We start from the raw sequence: 21,753 nt of genomic DNA, 5'->3' as shown, positions 1-21,753 counted from the left end.
AGTGAGTTTGAAGTGAATAGCACTGAGCAGATTGTTACCTGTTGGAAAGATAGCCTGTATTACTTATTTCTGTATTTATTTTTGGAAGATTGGTTGCTAATTTCACAATTCACCTTTTTGTGCATCTGAAACTGTTTTACTTCTTGATGAGTTGCTTTTGTAGATCTGCTTCCATAGTTCCTTCTTCTTTTTTAAGAATAGAAGAAGGGTCTCTCTTACACAGAAATGAGGTGAATTTTGTATTCTTACAGTGAGCAAATGCACTGTTGCTGTGCATGTAGTCTTGAATTTCTGACAGCAGAGGAGTGGAGAGAGGATAAATGTTATGGGAGGTCCCTCACTGAGAATGCCATAGCCTTCTGTAAATTAACCCTAAGCCCTGGTGTTTGAGATGTCTCAACTGATTGAGGTGTGGTCTCTAACATTCAGAATCAAGGTGAAAAATATCCCAACAAGAATTAAAAAACCTGAAAATCTGAAAACTAGTGCTTATTCTTGATGAAGTAGGTAGAAATGCACAGCTAATGTATTTAAGTAATTTTACCTGGAATTTTTGTTAGAGGCTTTCTTACTGGCTTTAAGCCATTTCATAGCATTTCCAAGCGGAATGAGGCTCATTTGTTTTACTCACATTCTGGTTTAATGCCTTCAAAGCTGAAGGTGGTTTACACCATCAGTCTGCAAAGCACTTCCAGCAGGTTGGTCCTGATAAACTCTGCTGGGTTCCTTATGGTGCTGATTTTTTTGCTAGAAAGTGTGACTGTACTTCTTATTGATGGAAAACTTGCCCATCTATAAATGAAATATATGAAGTTGAGGGACTTCAGTAGCAGCACCCATTGCATTACATCTGTTTTACTTTAAACTGAACCCATTTACATTATAAATAATTTTGTCAGACATCCATAAAATCATAAATGTTCAGCTAAACTGACAGGTGTTTCGTGGAATAATATGTGTTCTTAAAAAAGAAAAAAAAAAAAGCTTTAAAATGAGAAGAACTTAAGAGATGAAGAAAGTTGACAACTCCCAGAATGTAGTATTTCATATATAAATATGTGTAGGCATACATGTATATTAGCAATTAGTAAGGATACTCAGTATCCTTATGGGAATATATATTATGGGAATATTAGTATGGGAATATATATAGATGTAAATGCTGCAGGTAGGGCTGTGTGTGACTATCATGTTAATCTGTATAGCAAGTTCCACGGTGGACTTTTCTCACTGTTTTCCTTCCTTGGCTAAAATATCTACGACTCTGTTTCTATAGGTCTCTACACTTCTACACCTTTAATCTTTAATCGCCTGTTTAGTATGTAGGATTGCTTGGACATTACTGAGTGAATGAGAATTAATGATGCTTTCTTAAATATTTAGGTTAAAATCCAGGTTGTATTGGTTTGTGTATTGAAGGCATGTGGTAAATTGAGGTGAAAATGAACAGGGAAAAAAGCCTGCACATACATCCTTCTATTTAATTACACAATATTAGAAATCATATAAAAGTAAATTGCGTACATTTCTGGGATTGTAGTGGAAGTTCATAACCTAATCCCACTGAAGTGCTGGCAGAAGTTAAAGTTTTGCCTTGAAGGCCAATCTTGGCAAAGCAACACTTGAAAAATGTTATTACCTACCAGACAGGTCTTCTACTGTAATGTATTTCTTACTTCCTCTCACTGAAGCAAAAAATACCCTAGTATCCCAGTTCTTACATTTTTATGAAGCTAAATTCCACCATCTTTACTTGTTTGAATAGACACACACCCTGAACCTCTGGGAGGAAAAGCCTTAAACTATTGTGTTTCTGTTGGTACAACTCCCTTCCTGTTGCTATTCATAACTGTGAATATATGTCTTTAAAAATTGAACTAGAGAAACCACTGTTGGTCATTGCCTTCAATTGTTTTCATAGTATTGATTATTTTTATTATATCTTACAATAAATCTTGATGATTGTCTTTCAATGTTAGAGAGAAACACTTGGAAGACAGCATGGGCTCTATTGTCTCCTCCACATCAGGTGTGTAATGCACATTAAATGCATAATGGAGTTGGTCTATAAAAGCTATTGTGCTAAATTTGATTAATCTTGCTCCATTTTCTAAGAATTACACAGTGAAATTTGTCAGTCTGTCAATAGATTTTTAGTAAACTAAACATGTTTTGGTGGCCTATTTCACATTCACAGACACTTGTTGCTCTTGGTTTTTATGTATTTTAGAAGTGTTTTATGAAACTCAGAATGTAGGAGGCTTTCGAAAGCAGCTTTAGCAAGCTGTTGTTTCTCATTTAAATATCACAATTCAGTGATTAGTTGTAATGTAATCACTGTAGTGACAACAAACACGAGATTCCTAATAGAATGGTTCAAGTGCTTACATAAATGATAGTGTATTTGTCATTATACATATGTATGTATATTTAATGAAAATAAATAAAACCACAGTTTGAAATACTCAGGATTGCAGCCTTAAACACTGTGGAGTGCATTGACTGCAACTTAGCATTTTCCAGCTGCTGCAGATATGTATGTCTAAGAATAGTGCAGAATTTTAAATCCTACCCGGACAACTGCGTGGGGAATTTTTTACAGGGCTGTGCAAGTTAGCTTTAGTTGTGCAGTTAAGTTGTTTTGTAACAGGAAATCAAATACCTCATGAAATCCTAGGGAAAGTAACAAAACTCAGACTGTTGCTTTGTTGTAATGTAAACTGCATGACATTCTGATTCTTGTTTGCTGATGATTTTGGAGAGCACAAACAACTGTAAATGGTGTTCTGACTAATAGGAGAGCAGAGTAAAATTAGGGCCATGTACATAAACATTTTGTGTTAACGAGTATTGTGCTCTGAGTGGAGATGCTGCTGGTGGAAGTTCTGAACATATAGAGGTGAATTGCTATAGAATATGGAGCTGAAGTAAGAATTCCTTAGCTGGGGGAAACCAGAAGATGCCAGGACAAAACTGATGATAGGGAAGCTATTCAGCAAGCACTCCTAATGACTGGCCTCTTGTTTGCTGCAGAATGGAAGCTATGTATGTTACATCAGTTTATTTCCATCTCCAGAGGCGTGGGCAAAGCTCTGCTCCCCTGGGAATCTGCCTAGCCAGCTTCTGCCTGTAGCAAGGTCTACTCTGAATGCTGGAGCTTGGGTGTTCTGCAGGACTGGATTATCCTTGTCTGATGGCTCCTCAACAGGAGGAGGTTCTTTCTCCACCCACACTTACATCTTTGTTTTCCAGCCACTTTCCTTCCTCATCTGTGAACTAATTAAATTCGCTAATCTGTCAGGAATGTAATTAAAACAAGACACCACCACAACTAAAAACCTAAATCCTTGAAAGTCCACTATGCCAGCAGGCTGAATAGGCTCTCTGAAAATCAAGAGGGACAGCAGCATTAAGGGCTAATAGGGAATGGGATTCTGGCTGGAGGTGGACAGGAAGAGAAGGACAGAGATATGACTCTTAGCAGCAATAAGTTGCTGGATGAACTCAGCCATCTTGCAGACCTCAGGCCTGCCTTACCACTTGTTGCAGGGATTGAGACCTCTTACACTGACATATATAATAAGCATGTATGCTTAGCTGTTTATCTGAAACTTGAAACTGCTGTGAAAACATGATGACTTCAGACTTTAGCAATCCTTCCTGTACTTTCACTTGTTCTCTATCCTGCACTGTGGGTGGGCAGAAAGTATCCTCATGAGATTTGTTTAGTGCAAACCCTTCCTAATATTAATGTGGAAATAAACATGATAAGATTATGCAAAATCATGTTGTCATGAACTGATAAAGGATTATTTATGGGAGATAACTCTTGTTGCACATGTAGACCTTTTTTCTTCAGCGGAGCAGAACTATTTCATGCTGAGAAGTTTGTTAATTGGTGGCAGTGGCTGAGAAAACTTGGAACTTATCATTCATTAAGACTGTCAACTTCAGCTGTTCCCTGTTCCTTCATAGTACTGGTAGGTCGTCTGAATAACACTGGGATTTTGACTGAATGGCTGGAGCCTATCAAATGGAATACCGAGTGATGCAGTGCCAGGAGCTGAAGCTGAATAGTCATCTGCATGCCTGGGACAGTATGTCACCATGTTAGATTTTTCAACATTCAGATAAGAGCACCTTCAGTTTAACCCCTTGTCTCATTATTAACAAGAGGAAAAAAAAAAATGTAATAGGATTTTCTTTTTTTTTTTTCTTGTAAGGTGTATTTTGATTGCCAGGATTGTAGACCTTTTTCATAGCTATGTTTTCTTACTGGAAAGATAATAGCATGCTCCTTCTTTTCACCTGAATCTGAAGTGGGCTGCCTGAGTAATATTATACTACTTGCTTTGTAGTTCCTGAGGGTAAAATTACATGAGAAGTCTGAACAGATATAATGACTAGCTGGTGCTGAGAGAAAGCATCTTGCTTCCCTCTCTCACAGCCTCTCTCCCCTGGATATTCATTCCTGAAGCTTACTTAGCTATCAGCTCCCTAAGCTGGCAGGAACCTAACCAAGCAAAGAAAGTGGCTATTACTGATCTGGTGAGTCACATCATAGCCCAGAGAAATCTGATGAGTGACAAAATATGGCAAAGGAAGACCGTTATAGGGTGGAAATGTTTGGCTCCTGCAAAACGTAAAGGGGAGGGGGGTGGAAAGAGGTGGGAGGAGTGGGAAGAAAAGGAAATGATGGGAAGCTGTTAGATAAGCTTCACTGTTATATGCAAATTATCCTTAACACAATGCGGGAATGTTTTAATTTTTTTTTTTTTTTTTTTTTTTTTTTTTCCTTTTTTGAAGCCTGAAAAGGTTTTTCAAATGCTTTTGGCAGATCAAAGGTTAACATTTAATTACGATTCATGAATAACACAAGAAATAATCTAGCTGCAGGTTGTATGAAAGAATATTTCAGGGAATATATAAATGTTCTTCTGCTGTTCCACTTCATATCTGGTCATATCTCGAGAACTCCATGCCTAATAATCATGAATGCATGTGTCCGTCATCTCTCAGCCCCTCATTCATTTCATAATTCTGTAAATATCTCAATAAAATATTGAGGCTATTATTTCAAATTCCTATTCTGAACATTATTTGTGTAGAAGTAGTTAGAATAAAATAAAAATGAATTTACATTTTTTTTTTTTTTAAGAGTATCCTGCCACCAACACAAGTTAAACAGCTTTTGCAGTTAAGAGGGATCTCGAGGAGTAATATCCCTTCTTGACAGAGGCAGTAAATGACTTTATATTCATTTGATCTTGGAGAACTTCAGAAACTAATTTCCCTTGCTAGCAAATCTGGTAAATCACTGACTTTCTGAAACCAGGTTTAAAGTATAAAACACAACTTTTAAATTACGTGTAAATTCTAAAGAAGTGCAATATAGAGCAAAATAGCAATCTGTGTGCATTATGAGCTAGTACTTAACTGTGTTCAGCTGAATTTGGCATCATTCAGATACTGACTGGGGGACCTCTCCTGAAAAACGTGTGAAGATGTGTACGGGGGATTTTCAGAGCTGTGTGAGTGCTACATCTTTGTACTAATTGGGCTGGTGATGGCTGAGCTAACACTGCTTGTCCTGTGCTACCATCTGCAAAACAGCAATTGTAATTGATGATGCTTGTAGTGGAATGTGTCTGCTCAGTGGCTCCTGCTAGAGGATTGTAAATAACTCTTCTTCCAAACTCTAATTTCTTGGACTGCATCCTCTTGCCTTAATTATCTTATTATTATTGCAGCTTTAGCAAAACTGACATCAGCTCCTGAGCTGCAACATGGTACTTTCACCAAACAGACAGTGCCTATTCTCTAAAAAACCTTGTGTGAGCTGCTTCCTCCTCCCTGCTTAGACATTATCCTAATGCCCAATGTTTCGCCTGTCCTTTTTTAATCCTATAAATCCTCAGCAAGTCTGTCAGTGTTTTGTGAGGAGGGGAGGACGCTGTTTTTCAGGGTGGCAGATCTCAGCGTGCACCACCAGTCCATAGGGGCTGCTGTCTGACTGCAGTTTGAATCCCCTGCTTCAGGTGTCCCTTGCTTAAGTAGTCATGAATCCCTCAGAGTAGCTTTAAGCACTCATGGGGCATTCTGAAAGCATTCCTCACATACCTGTCCCCTAAGCTGTCTTCGGATAATGGCTATTGGTTGTGGTGTTGGACTCTTAGTGAGTAAAATGAAATGGCAGTTTTGAAAGCAACGTGAATAATACGAGAGTAGATATATAGGACAGACTTTAAGATATCACAAACAATACTGAAGCAGTGAGGATTTCATTCTGGTCACACAGTGCTATCAAAAGACAAAACTGAATCAGCACAATATCTTGACTGAATTCTTCTTTCTCTTCTGGAATATTACTTTAAATTCTCTAATTACCCGTTTCTTTGAAGTACTGATACATTTGTGGTTTTATAAATCCTGTTGGTAAAAGATATCTGCAGCAGTCAAAAACATTTATTATGAAAAGCAAATATACTAGAGACTGCCACAAGTCCTTCTGTGCTAAATCAATGCTTTCAGATCCACTTTCTGGGTTTTGTTTGGTTGTTGTTTTTTTTTTTTGTTGTTTTTGTTTTTTTTCTTCCTCCTTATAGTCCTACTTTCACTCTGTGTATGAATCCTGCGATATCATTATCTAGAATACCCTCTCAGATCTGATTTTTGCCTTTAATTTACTTACTTGACTGATTGCTTAGCCAGCAAACTGTGATCTGGTTTACAGGAATATTCCTAGCTAGCGAGATGATGATCACCCACTCTAACTTACAGTTTCTTCTATTACCTACGTATGCTCAGTTTCAGGCATGAAAGCGGGTAATAATTATTTTAATTATTTTGTTTGTACGTCATTTGATTATTTAATTATTTTGCCATTTAGTCGTTCTGAATAAGTGGATTCTCCAGGGTAATGAAAAGATTTACAACTCATGAATAAGTTCCATGTCTTTCTGTGTAAATGTGCAATGATAACTAAATAGTTGCAGATCTGCCATGAATTCTCATTTACCTACAGGTTAAATTGATAGTCTGCCTGGTTTAATCTCATTGTGTTAAAAGTTTACAGAAAGTCTCTAATGGCATCTGCCTCAAATCTGTTTATTTACAAAACAGAGTTCTCTAATCAGGCTTTTTTTCCCCCCCTTTCAAATTCTAGTTTGATAGTCTCATATTAACAGTAAAATGTTATGTAGGAATAGCTGAAGATCTCTATTCTTCCACATACTGTGACAATTCGTAAATAGAAGTGTTTTGTGTTACTTCTTTCTCTGAGAATCCCTGTGTGAGGCAAATGTAATTTTGCCACGGCCCGCTGTGCAATTCAGAAATGACCAATTCTGCATATGTGCTCTTCTAACAAACTGAAGCTTTTTTGTTTTTTGAATCAGTGTGTATGTAAACTCTAATAAAAATGACAGTACTAGCTAGCAGTTATTATAATTCAGACCCAGTAGACCCTAGAGCTAATACAACAGGACAATATCCAGTGGTTGAGATTTTATTTGCCATTACGCAGTAGGAAGACTATGTGTGCTAAAACAAACTGTAAGCAGTGGACTTTTGTACTCCTCAGTTTTTCAGTCCATGGGGCATTTTTAAAATTAGAAACTGAATGAGAGAAACTATCTAAAAACATCTGATTCAGTTGGTAGTATCCTCCTATTTAGGTATTTTGATCAACAATTCCTGCTTTAGGATTAATATAATGGATGGGAAAATAACGTCATCATTACACATTCTTCTTTGTTCATTCAATAAGAATTTTAAAAGTGCTACTGTCTTATCTTCACTGTTGCAGAATAGTCTTTTGCAGTTGTGATATAGAAGAATAATTTGACATCATTCTGAAGAAGAGTTGAGTAGAACTTTCCCAGCACTGTGATGGATCAGAATTAGTGTCCTACAGTAAATGAAAAGTGAGTGATGCTGCACAGGATAGATGCAGTTCATACATCACCTTCATCATGTTAAAGCTTAACAGCATTTCTAGTGACTTCTAACAGATTGTATTATCGAGCTCTTGTGGTGTTTGAAGACAGTAATAGCCTCTTTCGCAGAATCTTGAAGCCTGGCTGTGGTTTCTTTCCCTTGCAGATATCATTTACTCTTGAATGGAGAGGAATAATTTTTTTCTTTGCCTTTCTTTAGGACAATAAGAGAAATGCAGTCGTTCACAAAAAGTTATTGATTTAAACTGCTGCATATAGTATAGCTTAAGATTCTTCAGTGAGATGTATGATGGTATTAGAAGAGAGAAATAATATAATCCAGAGAATTTTTTACTTGACAGCCTGAAGCCTTTTGCAGGGAAAGTGTTGAGTAGGCTGATACAAGGTCTAACCTTCTATTAAAGGAAGGTAATCCAGTGAGTACCAATAAAGGGAAAATAATTACTCGTGCTTATTTGATGTTACTTCTGGAAAAGCAAATAGAGCTAATACGTAAGAGCCATGCTTACATAAAGGCAATCCAAGAACACCGAGACTGGTAAAAAGCAAAGAAGACAGTTCACTGTTACAGCATGATCTGGAACGCTAGCAGGCTGTGTTCTCATAAACAAGAGTCATTTCAATAGTCTCACATAGAGGGTCATATGTTTAGGAAGGATAAAATTCATAAGACTAAGGCATTGTCCTGTAAAATATTGATGCCGAATCATGCTGGATAATCACATGAAACTTAAAAGCAAGCTTGTAGCTGAAATGCCAGTTCTGCTGGCAGTGTTTCCAAGAGGATGCTAACTTACTGAAATGATAGAAGGATTTAATAGTTAGAAACCATGTTCTGAAAAAGAAATTCAAGGGGTTCTTCAGAAACACTTTTATGTCAGATTTCCACTTCTTATAAAGGTTTTTCTACTTTAGCAAAATATTAATGGAATATGGTGAGTGAATGTTGATAGGTGAAATTTATGCACATGAGAAGAGATTTTTATTAGGAATGATGAGCAGTTAATGTAAGAAGATCTGTGCACAGTCTGATGCTGCAGATTTTAGTGAGATAAAAAAGTGGAATGTGTAGAGTAAAAATTATGAAGTCTGTGGTAGAAACTGGAAAATTTCTTAGCGTGGTCTGGAAAATGACAAATTAGATGGTAAAAAAAGAACTAATACAGTGTCAGCCAAACTTGCTTGTGTTGTCCAGTACTGTTTTAGCCATTAAACAAGTGTTTCAAAAACCTCTGCTGCAGAATTGCTATTACCATATTCCTAGCCATTCTGCCATCCCAGCCCACTGAAATACTCTGCTCTTCTACAACATGGCTAGAGCAGTTTGCAGTTTGCAGTTTTTGGGAAGAACCAAGCTTTCCTTAGATATTCAGCCACCTCTTTCTGGTTTAATGAAGCATTGCCTCATTTATTTTTGAGAATAAATCTGTTTAGTGACTGACATACACAGGCAAGAGTGCAGATAGGAGTCTCTCTCCTTAAACTAAACTGGTATAAAATTTGTACCTTTAACAACATGTTTATACCTTAAAGTAAATTTGACTTTTACTTAAACAACATAATTGTGTTCAGTCCTTAATCTATCAAGTACAGTTATTCAAATTATTTAGAAACAAATGGCTTACTGTGTAATTGGAAATGCCATTTACAGGACAATTATATATATATTATATATAATTCCTTATGTATTTTTTCTTCAGTTTTCCTCTGACCTTTTACACTGTGATAAGAATTTTTCAAATTGTAGCACATCAGACTTTGCTTGTTGTCACAGGCAGGTGGTGTTTTTTAGCAGTCAAGTGGGACTATTTTGGCATCTACAATCCCACTGCATAGGTTAAAGACTATATTAATAGAATGTGATTTTTGTGACAGCTATTGAATGTAATTTCTTCTGTCCTCCTTTCTTGAAACTTGCAAACTGTCTTTATAGTCGCACATGTCTTTATAATATAGAACAATTGATTTTTTTAAATGCAGACTGGTTTTGTCAGTTTGGTGGCATTAGTAATGAAATGAAAGTGTAAAGACAATGTGTCTCTTCATTATCATAATATAAGCCTAGCTGGAGCACAACAATTTGAATGAAATCTGAATTATTCACAATCTAGCTAAAATGATAGTTACCCATTTGGTAAAACAGATGTTGAAGAAATCCCTTTAAACTGCACTTTTACCTTCCAGATACTCATACAAAATAGTGATTGCAAATGACAATGGCTGTAGTGACATATTGCTAAAGTTTTGCTACCAAAAAAAGGCTAGTCAGGAAGAGAACTAGAACAACTGCTTGAAAGCCCTGGAAGTCTTTACTGCTTACCATGGAGTATGAGCTGCTTATGTTTCAGAGTGTGTCTCTTTTATTTCCACTGCAATAGGCTTCTGTGCATTTCTGGTCTTTATTACTTTTCATCAATTATTTTGGATGGCTTAGACCCAGCAGCAGGCTAATAGACTATAGTCGTCATTAGCAAATGTGATTTGCCCTTGAACAGTCTCCTATGCTAATCTTTCTATGATATCACCATTCTTTTTCTGGGAGTAGCTGCATTTGCCAAATGCAACCTGCCCCTGTCAATTTGCCAAGTGAAGGTCCTGTCGTGATTTAGTACCTCTCAAAAAAAAATGTCTCAGTATGGCTTGGCTGACTTCTTCATTCTTTGCATGCAGAGACTGTGTATAGTAGGCTGTCTTCATAGAGTGCTACAGTTCAGATCTCATCTTTGTGCCCTTCTAAATCAGTAACCAGGCTCATTATGCACAAGCAGATGACAATGCTTAGTTTGGTGATGAGGAGTGGCATTTTTCACCCTGAGAGACTGGAGGATGAGATGGGGGCTGCCACAGCATTTCTTCTGTCATAGCTTCTGCAAGAGGCCCTGGCTGTTCTGAGACAGAGCAGAAGATGTAACCCAGTAAGCAGGGCTTCTGCTAAATCCTGAGCCTCCTGCAGCACTCAGGTTTTCCTTAGGGATCAGCCCAATGGCATGAAGAAGAATTGTCTGGAAGGGATAGCACTTCTCACTTGGCAGAAGTTCCGTCTTGGCTAAGTTGCAGCAGTGTTGTTGTCTCGGTTTAATCCTTGTGACAAGGCTGTTGGCTGCAGCAGGCACAACTGCTCCTTACAGATGTGTTACATGAGTGCATCCGGTTCAGCACACAGGCAGATTTTCATGAGTGCTCAGTCAACTCCTGTGACACTGACAGGCTGTTTTCTGAAGACCCAGAGCAGGGAGCTCTGAACAGAGAAGAGCTCTAGAAATTCTGCCTCTGTCAGCAACATGGAAAGTCTCTTTCTCTGTGCAGCAATAATCTATTCATGCAGGGAACCACTGTAGGTTGTCTGGATTTTAGAGGGGCTGTTAATTGACTTTTGAAAAGAAAAATATGAATTTACTATTTCTGAGCTTCAAATATTTAATTCCTTCTGTCTTGATAAATGGTAGTCAGTGGCAATTATTGTATGGTGTATATACAGTACAAGCAGCAAAATGTTGAATAGAAGAGAATAGAAGAATAACATCTCTCTAGTTGCCAGTGTATATCAGCAAAGTGTATATTATATTTTTCTCAGAAACACCTCTGCAGCTACCCCCTTCTTCATACAAGTACTGACCACTGATAGAATATGCAGTCTGTGCAGTACTGGATATTTTGTGAACCCTTGGACAGGCAGTAGTATCTGCAGTGATCTTAACAATTAGAAAATAAGGGGGCCTTCATAAAGATTTATCTCTGAATTGGTGATGTTGTGCATGTGCTACCTTTTCCAGTAATGCTAGAGACTTTATCTGTGCTGGGCAAAGTGTGCTGTTAGAAAACAGGTCTTTAATCTACCTTAAATAACATTATATGATTCAGTGCTTAGTGTGATCAAAGATCATCTGGAGCTACTTGGAACTTAGCCTTTTACTCTCTTTCCTTTAACTATAACTGCATAACTCATTTTAAAGCAGGTTTGTTTTTTGTTTTTTTAAACTCCAATGTCTGTTTATTCTAGACAATAACTTATTTTATAGCATTTAGCATTTTTTTTCCTGAAACTGCTTTCCCTATTGAGAAAGGGAGCAGAACACTGCCTTAAAGGGTTACAAAATGTAAGGAAAGAGATGGGGGATGGAAGTTCATGGTCTCAAACACACACTATGTGACAGTAAATTGAAGTTTCTCATGAACAGTCATAGGGATTGACAGAAAAACATCTGGAGTGGGGAGACTTGACTGGGCTGTAGTTCTAACAGTGAGTGAGATGGAAGGGTAAGTAACTCCAGAAAAGGGTACCACAGACCAGAGGGGGTGTGTGTGTGTGTGGGGAAACAACAGAAAAAATATACTGGAAGCCCACTACTTCCTATTGATTACTCCTATTTCATTTTATATTTAATACCTTTTCACATTAGTAATTAAATTCTGAACGTGTCTTAACAAGTCCGGAAACACTGAAATAGATCATACTTGAAATTTTGGAAGAAATCTTATTACAAAGGTAACCTCAAGAGCATATTAAACAGGAAAGAAATTGTGAAAATCAATTTGTGGTGAACTCTAGGAAAAAGTTGACTGATGTGTGAGAAAGTAAGTTTCTGAAGCAGCAGCCTTCATGACCTGTAGGTTGGTCTTTTGTCTGAGCAGGTACATAATAACAACATGAAAGTTCTTTGAGCAGCAGTTCTGTTCCCACGCTAGGAATGAGGCAGGGCTTGCTCGGCTGATACCTCATTCTGACACATAAATTGAGTTACGGGATGAACATGGAGCAGGAGTTGCTGTGGCATCAGTGAGAATAATAACAGAGTAAACCTCCACCAACCATTGTTTGTAGGAGAAGTAAGAGCGGAGGAAGGGTGACCCATAGCACTTCTAGCATTACTCAGCCAGAGTAAAGGGTGAATTTTTGAAAAAGGGAAGAAAGAAGTTGGCCTTGCTCCAAGGATAAACCTGCTAGGTCTTGTACGTGTCAGCTGTCTGAAGTGGATGAGTAGATCCTACATGTCTTGTCAGATCCTAGCAGGGTATGTATTGCCTATGCAGAGGGATGGGTTGTGTTCTGGCTGGTAAAGAATGAATGACACAGTAGGTTAAGTATGGAAACAGCATAATGACATGATCATCAGGCTGCATGAATCTTAGCAAGAGCAGAAAGATACTGTTTGAGCTGGAATTTTAAGAGAGGGTTCTCCCTCAGTCCTGACATGATAACGCTTCTTCCCAAGTGTACTAGCAATTCTCCTTGTGTGTTTTTGTACTGGATGAAACTAATGTTTCTAAGAAGGCGTCCCTAAGTGCTTGTAAAGCATGGCTCTTGAGAACCGTGTGAGTGTTAACATGCATTGCAGTTACTGATCCTGATCCTTCAATCCTGCAATGCAATGAAATAAGTAGTAACAAATCATGGTGGCTAGAGCTTCATTATATGGAACCTGATCCTCATTATACAGAGCTTGATCCTCTATGTCTAATCACCTGTTCACATATATAGCCTAGCTCCCCCTCTTCATGATTACGTGTGCTGTAAATAATGTACAGAATCAGACCTGCTATTTGTGTGGAGCAATGCATGCTGCTGACCACCATGAGATTTCAGAGGACAGAAAGTGTTTATGGGAAATGATAGCTAAGAATGAAGTGCGTAAAGGAATATATCTGTTCCTGCTCAAGTACAAGACAAGCTACATTAATGTGCTTTGCTACATTGAATTACTCTGCAGGGAAATTATATGCCAAGCAGTTTTTTGGAAAAGAGCAATTGTTAATTTCTAACAGAAGCATGTGGTCAAATGGTAGTTAAGATACATATCAGCCAGGCTATTCTGCAGTCAGCTGGGAACGTACTCTTTGCATCAAGGGTGATTCTGCTTTCGTTGTTTGGCTATTACCAAAACAGGACCAAATAAATTCCTTGGTAGTTTTGGAGACTGAAGAGTTATAGTTGTATAAGGATCCGAACTTCTTAGTATACTGTTTGTGTTGAATCTTGCAGGAGAATCTCTTTCTGAGAACTTTTCTCTAATTGAATGCAGTGTTTAGCTTGGCTTTGCATTGTTCATTATGAGTTACCCTCCAGCCTATTCAAAAGCTGCACTTGCACAGGATTGCTTTTGCCTTTTCTCCATTTTCAGTTAAACTTTATCAGATAATTCCCAATACTGTGACTTCAGCATCACGTAGTTCCAACAGGACTGATGTCACTTAAAACCTACAGCAAGCTGCAAATACTTGGAATTCTAATCCATGTAGCAGGTAAATACTTACTTAAAGCCATCACAGTGGTGACACTGGTGGACAAACTCAAGCTTGTTGAAACTGTTGAAAAATTGTTAGCTTTCCCACTTTGTTCTTCCATATAATATTGCTATATTTTTCAGCTCTCTGTTTGCTCTGGTTACTTTGCCAACATTAGCTATTTCCAGACTAATGGAAACTTTCTTCTGAGTGAAGCATGTTATACTGTCATCTATTTGAAAATGGAAAACATTTGTTGTCTTTGTATACAAAGAAATAAGATCTTACCACAAATATAGAAGCAAAGCACTGCTTATGCCCAGATCTTAAATCTGTGTTTGAAATAGCTGTGAGCTTGGAAAAAAAAAAGGATGGGGAATACAATGGAGGATGAGTACTCTAAACATCTAATCATGAAATGAAAAAATTATTCAATTATTTTGTTTCTTGAGCTTTTTATTCCCACAGGAGGTGTTCTTTTGAAAGGAAATGTGGTAAACAGGAAAGGAAGGCATTTAAGGAAGAAGCTTGACTGTAGTTTGAATTGTTGGCTTGGCCTTATCTAGAGAGAGGAATGGAAGATGAATGGATACACACCCAAATTCTGCTGCTGTCATCAGCAGAAATTTAGAACTGGGCACAGAAGCCATATACCCACCTCCATGTGGAGCTGTTAAAGTGCAAAGTTCTCTGAGCCTGTGGCCTAAGGTACACTTGGTTGGTCTTGTTCTATGAATGGTAATGCTTAGGTATTATGGATGCAGTGCCAGAGCTATCCGTAACCTACCAAAAGAGAGGCTGTGTGTACTTTTTGGGCCAGGGATCTGTGGTGCTACAAATCTGGATTGCTTTCTTTTTTTTATTTTTTTTCTCTCTAGACAGTATTTTCAGGCCTCCCAAAAGAGCATACCTACTGTCTTCATCTTCTTCTTGCAGTCTAAAGCCATGGTGTGGCACAGTGTTATGTTAAGGACATAAAATTCTGATCTCTTGAGTAATTTCTCAGTTGTGTTTATTGTATGGAATAGTTTTACAGTTAAAGCAATTTTGCAGATTCAGAAATGCCTCAGTTTGAAAATACAGAATCACAGAAATGAAGCTACAAGAGGATACACAAGAATGTTCCGAACTTGTGTAACAAGCTTTAGATAGACCAGATTTTGTAGCTATGTATTGAATTCTGATAACTGATAAGATCTCTCTTTGTTCTTAAAACCAGAGTAGAAAAAGGAAGTATCTGCTGAACAAATAGTTTATATTTTAGTTTGTGGTCATGTATCACAAAGTCAGTCACATATTTCTGTAACATTTCTGTAACAACTGCCAGAAAGGAACAAGTAAAGAAACCAGCGCAAAGGTATGGGTTCATTTACCTTTTTTTGCATATTTGCATGGTCCATGTCATTGCTTAGAAATAGTTGCTTTGTGGGATTAGTGAGTGACCAGTCATCCACCACGTGATACCTGGCCCTCAGCACAGATTTTTGAGAAGTTCAGTTCTACCTATTTGTTCTCATTAAGAGCATTAGCTGGAAGGCCTGTCAAGTGCTTTGTCAACGATCCCTCTAAAACCTTTCCTGTACTTGTTAATTGCCTGAAAATTATTATGGTATGCTCATTTCAGAGCTTTCATTACAGGCTAAAGTACAATATTATAAAGTAAACCAGGAACAATTTCACCTCTTTCTTCATTATTTAATTGGTCCAGAAGTCCTCACTGAGGTGTTTTTTTGTTTTGGTTTGGTTTTTTGTTTTGTTTTTTCCAATGTTTGGTTTGTCTAAAGTAGAAAATGTTATGAATTTAAAGAATTAGGCTATTAGCATAGCATCATGAGTTTTAGTTCAACGTATACCACAATGAATCCATAATCTAATGCTTCTGAAGTTGTTTGCGTACTGCTCTATGCCCTTTAAATTTTGGACTAAACATTATCATCTATTTAAGTGTGAGACCTTCCTGTGCTAGGAATTTTCCTTTATTGGAGCTGGGTAATCTGATGCTGTTGCAGTGCCTCTCGGTCAGTGTATGAAGTGGGATGATTGAATCCTCCTAGCTAGTGGTTAATAGATAGGTGCTACTGAGTAGGTTTCCCTTTCATACTTAATGCTTGCTATCTAGCTTTTGAGAAACTTGATTCATGTAATCCATTTAGCATTCAGTATGGAAAGTTATTTTGGAGTGTACACAAGCAGTATTAAATAGAATAAAAGAACTGTGCTGGCTATAGCAGAGTAAAGGAAAGCTTTCCAAGAGGATAAATGAAGATTCACTGCTATAGGTATAAAAAAGCTGTAACTACACTTTCATGGTGTTTGCTAGAAACGACATTGTTCACAGGCCTGTGTGGAAATGTACAGCGATAGAGAATCTCAAACTACATTTCTACATCAAATTGTGAATTCTGCTTGGAATTCCAAAACTTGAAGTATCTTTGAACAAGACGAAGATTTGAATCTGCAGTTCTGAGCATGATTGTACAGATCAATTTACTTTGGTTCAAATGCCTCCATGAGGTTACTTTGTTTTGTTGTTTTTTTTTTTTATAGAAAATACTACCTGGAAACAGCAGGATGTGTGTTGAACTATGATCACCAGCATCGCTGCTGCTATGTAACACTGCTGGAAACAGTGTGCACTGACAGACTACAGTCAAACAGGCTGTTATTACTGTCACTCTGAGTCAGTCCAGACTTCCCTTAGTGCCCAGCCTTCCTCTCTTGAACACTTCTACTTTGAGATTTCACGGTGTGACCTGTTACACCTTTTCTTTGCTGCATCCTAATACTTATATTAACGAAGGATCTTGCTGCTTTGTGCACAGATAAGCTTTGTTATCAGTTGTGCAGCATTTGTGACTGATTCCACAAGTCCTAGGCTGAATTCTGCAGGTGACACAGATGGTGCCAGGCAATCACAGCTCTGCTCTTTGCTATTTGACTTTTGCTCTATATAGCCACATTCTGTGTACTTATGACATAAGGAATCCTGTTGCTGAAAATGTCTGCCTGTTCTGACATGCGAGTGGCAGTTAAACTCTTTCATAACTGCAGAATGAAATGAAATCCCTCAGGTGTGTATTAGCAAAGTATTTCATTGTTATGGAAAGTTTTAGTGTGCTGTTGGAGATTGCTATATGGGATATCTTCCCTTTCTGATCCTTCTTGAATATTCCCTTTTCTGATGCAAAATCAGTGTGAATTGACTTTGTGTTAAAGTGTTGCAGTTTGTGTGAGAATCCATTAGCTTTAGAGGGCAAGTCTGAGACTAACATTTATGGGAGTCAGGGCTTGCTAATGAAGCAGTAAGCTATGGGAGATAATTGTAGATGTGATTTTAAAAAATATATATTTCTGATGCAAATTAGAAAATGAATGACCGTAGATCACTGCTGAAAAACTGGAGAACCTCTATATTTTTTGTACATCTTGGATTTCTGAGATGAGTTTATCATGACTTCCAGCCAACAGGACCAGAGATGCCTGTGGAACAAATTCAGGCATTCCCAAGGAAAGGATGGGTGTCAGTGGCAGCTTGTTGGACTGAAGCTTCCAGAATTTGATTTCAGCCTTCTCTGAAGGCAGGAGTTGCCTGAAGTTAGATTTATTTTCATTTGTATGTGGATGATGTTTACACAACTGTGAATCGGCAAAAGTCTTCACTATGTGTTCAATGGGATCTGCTTAAAACTTCTCAGATGAAGTCAGCAGACCAGTTCTTTGTTGAGGTGGATGTTCTGAGATTAAACTAATTATGTACCAATGTTGATTAGGATTTTGTTGGAGAGTGTCATTCCACCAATTTGATAAGAAAATTTCTGCAGTTCATAATGGATTTAACTTAGACTTTGGATTGCTACTGCATGCAGTAAGTGGAGATGGGAACCTCTGGAGGGCACTTTCACCATTTTGAAACTGATGAATTGCTCTGAAAGTGGCTGACTCCCTCTGCTAATTACAGAACCTCTTTCTGCTGTGCTAATTTTCCTGTTGACAAAACAATATACTCGCTTCTTTTCTTTTTCTTTTTTTTTTTCTTTATTTTGTTTGTTTTTTGAATGCAGGTTAGAACAGCTCTAACTGTAAGCAAATTAGATTCCACAGACTTTGCAAATACATTAAATGAGTGCTGCAACCTGAACACAAGCGTTATGTTGCATTTTCATGTTAATGTGTACAGGCTTTATACTTCTAATGTGAGCATTCAGTACTGTAACTGTATTTCAACTGCTGATAACTGTCAAATCTAGAAAGAAAAAAAAAAAAATGGAATGCTATCCTGAAAGAGAACAGAGCTGGTACTAAGATGTCTATTAACCCTTTGGCAATGACATGCCATCCAGCTCTTGACAAAGTCCTGTCAGCCTCATAGCAGGCAGATATGGAATAATCTGCCCTTTCTCCTTCTCTCAGGAGGTTTAGCCTCATCTGTAGCAATTAGTTGTTGGCTTGAATTCTAAAACTTTAAATAGTTCTTACACAAAACTGATGTCTTAATTATACCTGAAATTTCTGGAAATAACTACTTTGTCCCTTTCTTAATATGGAGTCACAGATTTCAGCAGCCTCCTATAGCAACAGATTGTTTAGATAGTGAGAGTAGAAGTCTTCTTTCATATATTTATTTTTTCTATTGATTATGGTATTCTTCCTTGCTTTTAAAGAGATGCAAACAGATTAGGGATCTATCTTCCTCCATTTATCTGCTCCTATCTGCATCATTTCTAAAAATAAATGATTTTATTTTAGACCAATTCATGTTAATGGTGTCTATAAATGCAATTTAAAATTCTTATTCATAATTTCAACACTCTTATAACTTCTTTGCATATTTTGCTACAGCTGTAGGCACAACATCTTCACTGACATAACGTAATGTAGATGTCCACTTCTTGAGCAAAAATTGCAATGTAAGCACACCTACCACTAATTCAGGGTTTGACAAAATGTGCTGGTAATTCATACCTTGTGTTCATGGACTTTGTTCTTACTTTTTCATCACTGCAACTGTTTGCTTTCTGTGCTAGGATCCCTTTCTCTTATGTTGTACATGGTGCATTGATAACAGAACTGAGATTCTGCATTCCTAGAGTGGATATAACCCATAGTAAGCTATGGAGGAACATAATAACTAACTTTGTACCTAAGCATATCAAGGAAAAACTCCATATAATACGCAATATGCATTACTTAAATGAAATAAAAGCCAATAATGGCTGAAGTTAAACTAGTGAGAAAGGGGAAAAAATAAGTGTGCTATTTGTTAAATACTGTATAATTCTTATAATTCATCTGCTTATTTATATAAAATGTGCAAATCTTTCTACCAAAACTATTGACATTAGAGGCTATAATTTGTCATAAAACAGGCAAAAATGACTAAAGTTATCTTTCTTCCCAGAGAGACCACACAGTGTTCTGTCTGAAATTATTCTGTGTGATTTGACAAACAGAAGTAGGTTTAGAACAATGGAATTAAATTTATTTATGTTTCAACATTCCTGTCTTTTGTTTGCCACCTGCCTTTCCATCTTCTCTTCCCACTTTCCTCATGTCCCAAGAACAGTTACAGTCACACTAATATTTTAAGATTTGTTTGTTTCTAACTTAAAAGTAAATTCTGTCTACTGTGAACTGGCACAAAAACATTAAGGCTGTTCTGGATCAATCCAGTTTGTTCTTGTCCTGTCCTCCCACATCCAGATGCATAATAACTCAACATCCAAATTCACATCATAATTGTTCATGTATGAAACAGGATTTTTAAAATTATTATTATTTTTTTAATAAGAAAGAGAAAAGCACAATAAAGAGTAAAATCAAAATACAGTGGAAAGGCAGATTTTGATTGTCACATTTCCTAAGAGCAGTATAGAGCCTGTAAGTGGGGATCTTACCTTTTGTGTCTTTGGTGTCCAGAAACAAAAGCATCAGCCTGTATTTTGATGTCACGTTTCTCACTACCACTTTGCAGATGGCAGAGCACCAAAAGATGTATGGTCTGAGATAAATCCGCTTGGTGCTGTTACAGTGCTTTATTCATTCATGCATCCAGGCAAAGTCTGACCATTTTGTGAAGAAAAGCAGATGGAAAGAGAGATTGTAGTAATGGCAGTGGTGGGTCTGAGAAATACTTGCTAAAGATACTTCCTCTAAAAATCAGTTTATTATCTAAGAGAACTACTGATTTGCTTGCTGGTTATATTCTAGTAAATATTTAACTCGCTGCATAAGAAACTTGGGTCTGTGTGATTTGTAAGCAGGTGCAGCCCTTTGGCATTTATTGGAGCCCTTTGTTCTGGACAAAGCCTAACTAAATTAGTGGGTGAGGTAAAGCATGATGACTTACTGTAGCTGCTGGATGTTAGGCAGGTGATAAAAGCTGGCTTGGAACCCAAGTGATAAACTTTCATATCATGAACTATATATACTGACAGTCTTCTAGAAAAATCAGAGTGAATGCATTCTAAAATTGAATGCCTGTGATCAGGGATGCTACAGTTTCTTGCAGATATGATGTGCGTATGTGATATTGGACGTGGAATTGATATGTTTTGCTTCATGCAAAGTTGCTTTAAAGGTAATAATTTCATGGCAGCTCTTCAATTTTCCTATGTCAACTTCCATGACACTTGATTTACAGCTCTTGTGGTATGTGAAGAATGGAAGGAAATGTACCTCCACGTTTGCCAGGATGCCACACCTGGCTCCTGGGGCAATGGCTCAGACTGGGAAGGTTCACCATGTACCTCCAAAACAGAATGTCTGTGAAGCATTTGCCCAAAAAAATACGTGGTCTCAAATATTCATGTTGTATGTTGGACAGATTGATAAGCCGGGAAAAGCGCTTTAGTAAGCACGGTGAGCTAAGGACGCAGTGATGACCGCGCTTCGCAGGAGCCCCTCGCTCCGCAGCGCAGTGCCGGCTCCCCCTGGCGGAGCTCCCGTGTCCCGCTGCGCTCTGTGCTGCGCGGCCGCTGTGCCCGGCTGGGCGCGTGCCCGTGTCCTTGGGCACTGCGGGGCGACGGTGAGCTTAATCGTTAACTGCTGGTGCCTCAGTGCAGTTATGCCTGGAGCCGTGTGAGAGTCTGAATTCACTGAAGTACTTGTGCTTCTCACTGCGATAGAAACAAAGGAGCTTGGTTTTGAGTATTTTTCCCTCCTACCTGTTATGATATCTTTGAAAATATATACGTGGCATTCTACCTGTTGGCATAAAATGGTATCTGGCTCAGTCAAGAGCTGTACATAAGTAGACCCTTTGAACTGGGGTATGTTACAACAATGTCGAAATGCAAGTGCGTGTCCTGACTGAAAATCAATACAGATTTGAAAATATTATCCTTGATCATTTAAGGATACTGAGCCACTCAAATGGATAAAGAATGACTCATCTGGCACTGCATCATCTCTCAGATTAGTATTCTTGTTATTAATTTATATGTTATCTTTAATAATATCTTGTTTAATTTTGTTGTGTGTGAAAGTGACCCACCCTCACTGTGTCATTTCCTATGTGTCATTTTCCTATAAGTAGTGCCAGGCTTTCATCTGAGACTGATGTGCTGCTCTGATT

At 37.8% G+C, this 21,753-nt stretch overlaps 1 protein-coding gene across 1 annotated transcript in view; it reads right to left on the bottom strand.

The window, feature by feature from the left end:
- PALMD (palmdelphin) overlaps nucleotides 1-20,177 on the bottom strand; it is a 47,485-nt gene extending 27,308 nt beyond the window's left edge. The window contains exon 1 of the mRNA XM_072343279.1: nucleotides 20,075-20,177. The gene's annotated coding sequence lies outside the window, so the exon portion shown is untranslated. The remainder of the gene's footprint in view (nucleotides 1-20,074) is intronic.
- Between the last annotated feature and the right edge of the window lie 1,576 nt (nucleotides 20,178-21,753).

Source organism: Excalfactoria chinensis, chromosome 8, assembly GCF_039878825.1.
Source record: "Excalfactoria chinensis isolate bCotChi1 chromosome 8, bCotChi1.hap2, whole genome shotgun sequence".
NCBI classification, from domain to species: Eukaryota; Metazoa; Chordata; class Aves; order Galliformes; family Phasianidae; genus Excalfactoria; species Excalfactoria chinensis.
The sequence above is the reverse complement of the archived record's forward strand: the minus strand, read 5'-3'. Positions and strand labels throughout refer to the sequence as shown.